Source organism: Triticum dicoccoides, chromosome 7B, assembly GCF_002162155.2.
Source record: "Triticum dicoccoides isolate Atlit2015 ecotype Zavitan chromosome 7B, WEW_v2.0, whole genome shotgun sequence".
Taxonomy (NCBI): Eukaryota; Viridiplantae; Streptophyta; class Magnoliopsida; order Poales; family Poaceae; genus Triticum; species Triticum dicoccoides.
In genome coordinates this window covers 649,023,944-649,030,895 of record NC_041393.1, presented here as the reverse complement: position 1 = coordinate 649,030,895, position 6,952 = coordinate 649,023,944, and the positions used below count along the sequence as shown (strand labels likewise).

General features: G+C 44.2%; 1 long non-coding RNA gene across 1 annotated transcript; it reads left to right on the top strand.

Moving 5' to 3' along the window:
- Positions 1–16: 16 nt before the first annotated feature.
- Positions 17–1,786, top strand: LOC119342066. The gene is made up of 3 exons (XR_005165368.1): positions 17–278; positions 392–1,287; positions 1,519–1,786. It is a non-coding gene; the product is annotated as an uncharacterized LOC119342066 (long non-coding RNA).
- The last annotated feature ends 5,166 nt before the right edge of the window (positions 1,787–6,952 follow it).

Here is a 6,952-nt window from a genome sequence, read left to right as displayed (position 1 = left end):
CCTCCCGACCTCTGCGCCGCCGAGATCACATACGACGTCCTCGAGCGGCTGCGCTGCGGAGATTACAGATCAAGAAGACGAGCAGGAGGATCAGATCCAGTCAGTTTGACCAGATGGAGCGATGGCCTGGGGGAAGGCCATGGTCGATGACCGCATCGCGTGCCGGCACGGGTGTCACATCCCCGGCTGCCTCTTTATCCATTGACCATCTCACAGTTGTCCTTCTCCCAAGTCTGCAGCCGTTCTCTCCTCAAGCTACGTGAGCCAACTGCAACAAGGTGAGCAACGAGCAGCCTGCTCCCCTTCCCTATCTGCAGTTTTTTTTCGTCCAGATTTTGCGGTTTGATTCTTGCTATTGATAGAAGTTTATGGATGTTTGTAAATCGCGCAGGGCTTGAGATGCTGTGCCGACAGGCTTGGGTGATCGGAACATGTTGGTGTCTGCGCAAATATGTACACGCTCTGCTTTGTTTATTCCGAGTAGCCGATCTGCTTCTCAGGCTTGTAGTACTAGGTTGCAGTGCAGGTAAGCAATACAGAAAGTGTTAGTATTCAAAATAAGCAATAGATTAGTTGAGCAGTTCTAGATGAACTGGAATTACTAGAGCTTACCCTGAAATTACGAGATAAACTGGACAACAAGCAAGAGATTAATTAAAGAGTATCTGCACTGAATTCAAACAATACAAAGAGAAAAGCAATAGTCGTCATGGGTTGTAGCCTTGTAGGCTACTACAAAAACCTACTTCCTCTGTCCAAAAAAAGCTTGTCTTAGATTTGTCTAAATACAGATGTATCTAGACACATTTTTGTGATATATACATCCGTATCTAGATAAATCTAAGATAAGCTTTTTGGGATGGAGGTAATATATATTCACTGCAGCAGGCAATCTATAAATTGAGTTGTTTTCCCCTATTGTTTAATCACCTCATTATTTTTGATCTGTCAAATTTGTTACTCCCTCAGTTCTTAAATATAAAACCTTTTAGATATTTCAATAATAACTACATACGGATGTATATAGACATATTTTAGAGTGTAGATTCACTCATTTCACTCCGTATGTAGTTCATATTGAAATCTCTAAAAGGTCTTATATTTAGGAACGAGGGAGTATACAATATAAACAATCCTTTTAGTCAATTTCTTGCCATTCTATTGCTAACTTTCTTGCTTGAGTGTTATCTCATCAGGACACAGAAGTTGAAATGCATAAATTTGATCTGAAGTGGCATGATCCCAGTCAAGACTTACTATGCATGTTCGATGTTTTCTCCATTATAGGTAACCTAAGTATATCTTCCAGCTCTTTGTGTTTTACAAATGAATTATTTGAATATCATTTTAGTTGGCTTTGTAAGATATTTAGAGAATAAAGGAGATAACCATGTATGCATGGTTTGGTTTTACATGTGAAGGCCTCAAGCGTACTAATTACTACATATGTTTCTGATAAAAGAATCCAAACATATGCTGATTCGAGTCGTACAATATTCGATGATGGGATGCATGCAGTAGTAGAGTAAGCCACCAGGAGAGGCTACGAACCGGAGTGTGGGAGATCGCCGTTGTTGCTTGGACAGCCTGCCACCACGCTCAAGATCACTCAGTACATACAGACATTACCTGATCATATAGACGAATGAGAGATTTTCGTACCTTATTTCTGTTCACTATGAGTTCCCTTATTTTGCTCGTTTGCAAGAATATTGGAGTCAGATAAGGAATGATGGTATGTTGTGATTATACGTAGTATGTTGTGATCGTGATCTTCAGTTTTATGATTTCTGCTCTCTGTGATAATATACACATTTCTAGAATGAATATCAATTATTTCGTTTCCATGTTTAATCTTTCTTTTTATCATGTCATCTGGGATGTTTGGAACATTAGTATCTTTGACTGATGCAGTACATTTGTTTTCAAACAACATCTGGGCTTAAGAATCCTACTTGGTTTATTTAGAAAAGCATATGGAAACTATATTTGATAAATGCTCTCAGGCTTAGATTGCTAATATCGTAAAGGTGAACAGATAATCTGATCACTTCTTGCTTGTGTCGAAAAAATTCAAGGACGACGGGATATATAATCTGATCACTTCTTGGATGTGTCAAAAAGTGTAAAGACTATTGGCATTGGTTCATGATATGTACTCTGCACTCCCCCATCACATTCTTAATCTTTGCGATCATCTCATCATTGATTTAGATTGTTGCTAGCAACAAAAAATCTAACTACTCCGGTAATCTTGCATGCTACACACAAATTTCCTTTTCCCCAACAAATTAGATTGTCTCGGAATTGATGATGAATATTTGATTATCATGGCTCCATGATGATTTTTCTTCATACTTTTGGGTGAAATCAAACAAATAAAAATATCATCACTCCTCCAGGTTATATGGGTTCGGCTCAATGTTGTACCTGTCAAGCAAGTTGACGCATGCACCATCGCAAGCCAACACCCAACAATCAAGCGGTTCCCTATCAGACCAGTTTCTACGCTTCATTCCGGGGAAAGACAAGGAAATTGCACAGGGGTCCCACTAAGAACAACATGTTTCTCAAGTTGAGAACAAAAACTGTTGCGTGAACTCGCAAATTCAGGACGATCACTATGAATCGACCACTGTCTCGTCTACCATAACAATCGCAAAAGTTGTCTCTATCCTCGCTTTGCTCACATGAATGCCAAAACCATGCTGTAACCCACAACACCCAGTCACCCACACGGCCGCGCACAGATGAAACAAGCACAATTTCGGTGCCTCGATCAGTAGGCAGATCTCCGAACCGACGGTGGACGAGAGGCGCCCAGCCACGTCACGGCGAAGGCGAAGTGGGTCTGGTGACTGGGAGATCGAGAGAGGGAGCGAGAGCTCACCAAATCACGGGAGCGCGCTTGCGACATAGCTCACGGGGGAGTGGACGTCGTCCGGAGGGTATTTTCGTCTGAGGTAACCATACATTGTTAACAAATGTATATCTTGTGCAAATTCTGATTGTTTGTCCATTTATTTATTTACTGGTTGCATCCATGTTTTCCACATCTTTTGTTTTACTACCCTCTATTTCATATTAAGTGTCATTGATTTAGTACAACTTTGTACCAAGTTATTGACTGTTAATATGGAACAAAATGGATCGCAGGGAGTACTTTGCAAGAATAAAAGTATATATTTGTACATTAGTTTCGGCCTAAAGTTGTATGGAGTACATTACTTTGAGATCAACTTTATGTGATTCTGGTACTCTTATATATCGTGACAACCTCAGCACATCTGCCTAATACATTTGCATAAGAATATCCCTTTTCGATTACTGATGATAAGAGTATTTCTTCATGTAATTGAATATCTATGTTTCATTTCTCTTACATCTACGGGAACTCCTATGCCTAATTGTAACACCCCAAAAATTTAACCAAATTTTTGATAATAAAATTTTGCCAAGAGTTTAAATTTTTTGCCTGCAAGAATATTTCTATTGATTTCAGAACCTTTCTTTTAATATTAATGAGTATCTACCCAAGTGGATCCTTCCAAACATTTTTGAACTTCTATGCTCTCTCATTAAAACAATTTCTTAATCAGTAGATTTATTTATTAAATTATTTCACCCTGAGCTTTATTCATTAAAATGACCTATTTTAAGTTTTGGAGCTCTTTTTGAACTACAACCAGTTGATAAATTTAACTAAAAATCCAACCAAAATTTGGAGATGTCATGTGATGTCTCTAAATCACTTTTGTGCAATAATATATTTATTTCATTGCATATTTTGAGTTTTACATCTGTTTTTCATATCTGGTCCAGTGGACACTTTTGCACTATAGCCTAATTAAATATTTCCCTAGAGCCTCCACCAAGATTATGGGATGTCAGTCGTAGCATGCCATCCAGCTTTATGCAAAAACATAGTGTTGTTCTTTGAAAAAATTGAGTGAATCAACCTATTTTTCATTCTGGACCAGACTTGTGTTTTCTACTGCAACCCCATTCATTCTTGCTCAAGTGACCTTGTGCTTTCTCATGCTTATAGTCAACCCTACAAAACCCCTAAGTCCAGGAGCATGCATTCTTTGGAACACTTTTGGTCCATGTAATGATGCCATTTTCTCCCTGTCCAGAATTGTAGTTTTGCAAAACTTGCACTAGCAAGTTTCTCCTTTTTGCAAACTAACTTCACCACCCCCTCTTTCTTCTAAAGAGACCCCACTCTGGGAGATTTGGCCACTCCAAGAACTGCCTAGGTGCCTTTGGCATTTTGTCAAATACCCTGAGTGCATAGCCAGATTTGGCATGATTTCAAGTTTACATTGTGAACTTGAGCCCCTGACCTATCCACCATGCCCCTTGATTCCCTTGCTAACCCTAGACTAGCCCTGTTTCTTGCTAGCCTCAACCGCGACCCCTAGGCTGCCCTGGCATTTCGTCGAGCACGTCCCATGCATGCTCTGGGCGCGCCCAGAGCGTGCGTTTGGCACGCACGTGCGCCCGAGCCGCCGCGTCACGCCCCGCACTCACTCCAGTCCGTGACCGACCGCAGCCAGCACGCCGTGTCCCCTGCTGCACCCCACGAGCCCCGCAGCTCTCGCCACATCTCCGGCAGGCCAGCAGCTAGCCGCCACCGCCGCCCGACAGCTCCTGCGCTAGCCAGCGCCGCCTAAGCCATCTCCGCTCGCCAGCTCGCCCTTGGAGCAGTAGCCGCTCGTCCGCTAGCTCCTACCGCCATCCCCAGCCTCGCCATGATGCCCTGCAGCTACAGAAGACGGTCGCCGGCGACCTTATCCGCGGTCGCCGCCGAACCGCCTCGACTCACCTATTTAAGGAAGCCCCGAGCCCGTTCCCGCACACAGGCAAACTCAGGCCACCACTATGGCGCTTCACTAGCTCGTAATCGACCCGGGGAGGTTCTCTTCCCCGTCTCCGGCAACTCCTGCCGCCGCCACTGCCCCAGCCACTCCGGCACCACCAGGGTCTCCCCCTCTCCACTCTCTCCACCAGAAGCCCTATTTTCCTCCCGTGAACCTTTCCCCCTACTCGATTTTGATCGGGAACCACCGCAGCCCCAAAACCACTTTGCTTCCGAGGCCTCCTCCGCCGCGAAGCTCACCGTCGGCGACTCCCTCCACCCCCGCCGACCCAACGACCACCGGGAGGACCGCCCCGGTCTTGCGGATCCATCTCGACTCTCTGGAGCCCGCGGGGAGCAGCCGTTCGCCGGTGTTGATCGCCGTCGCCCCGCCTCCGTTCGGGCGAGGGAAGAGGAGGGAGGGATGGACTGGTCAAACCTGACCAGTGGGCCCCCTGGACCCACTGTCAGTGACCCCGCCCAGTCCACGTGGGTTTAAGTGGAAGCGCATTTCCAGATTACGCCTTCGACGTGTACGTATATTTTCGAAACGTTTTCTTTTCTGTTTTATTTAAATAACAGATTTTGACCAAACTTCGACCGGCTATATCTTATCAAATACAACTCCAAATAAATTAATTCTTTTTCCTACCTTTCTCAAATATTGTCTAATTTATTTTAAGATTTATTTGGAAATTTTTCAAAACAACTTTTTGTGCTGTTTTGATTTTGTGTGTTAATTCATATATATTCTTTTAATAGGATTTTTGAAGATTTCAAGATGTTTTGGAATGCACCCTGCCTTCCCATGACCTGAAGGCAAGCATCCTGAACCCTGGCATAATATTTTTCATGCATTGTTTGACACGATCATGACACCACCTCAATACGTAGAACTCGTTATTTTATGTGGTGATGTGATCATTTGCATGAATGCTTATTGAAAATTTCCTTGCTGTTGGAAATGGACATGCTTGTGATAGTGATCATCCTCGTATGCCTTTCGTGCCTACCGGAAGGAAAACGGGAAAGTCTCTGTCTTGGGTAGACCCGAGCTTGTCCCTAGTTCCTCGTCGAGACGAGTGTGCCCGGCATAGCATGAGGGGTATGATGAGTGGTGACTCTGTCTGTTGGATGAAATTTATTCGTTATGCTAATCATGCAGGGAATACTTAAACCTCCTGAGTCGATCCTAGATCGAGTCTTGTTCCAGTAAACCCCATACTTGTTTCGTACTACCACTCGTCTCTACAACAAGTAGAGTATGGTTCAGTAAGTTGTCAACCTCTTTCTAGCACACACCGTACAGAGAGGCCAGGGTGGAAGATACCGGTTGTAGCGGGTAGGCAGGCCACCTGGTCCGGGGTCACGGGTGTTTCCGGTTGAGACCGAGAGGGGAGGCCACCCCTTAGAGCGCGCAATATAAATTTGATCCCATGCTACGCGAGGTTGTAGCCTCCCCACTTAGAGTTTGCTTGACAGGTGTCGTGGGTGATTCCAGACACGTGTGAGTTAAGCTGGTGTGTGCAAGTTAGGTGTGTTTTCAACAAAAAGACCGTAGACGGAATTAGTCCCGATGGACTAAAGGAATCCATTACTCGTGGGTGAAGAGTACACCCTCTGCAGAGATTAAACCTATTCGAATAGCCGTGTCCATGGTTAAGGACTACAGTCTGGGATGGGTCAAGTGTCGGTCTTCGGAGGTGAAACTGTTAAACCAGAACTGGAATCACGACTTGTGACTTGTGATAATTATGATTATTATCTTTGTTGTGGACTAACCCGTGACATTATTGGTATTATCGAATATCCCTGGGATGGTTCTACCTCCTGGATATTCACTATGTTTTCTTTTAAAGCCCTTTATGTGGTGTCGCTAAGACGCCCGACTGTGGCATTTCTTTAACAGCCCTTTATGTGGTGTCGCTTAGACGCCCGACTGTGGCATTTCTTTTAAAGCCCTTTATGCGGTGTCGCTAAGACGCCCGACTGTGGCATTTCTTTTAAATCCCTTTATGCGGTGTCGCTAAGACGCCCGACTGTGGCATTTCTTTTAAAGCCCTTTATGCGGTGTCGCTAAGACGCCCGACT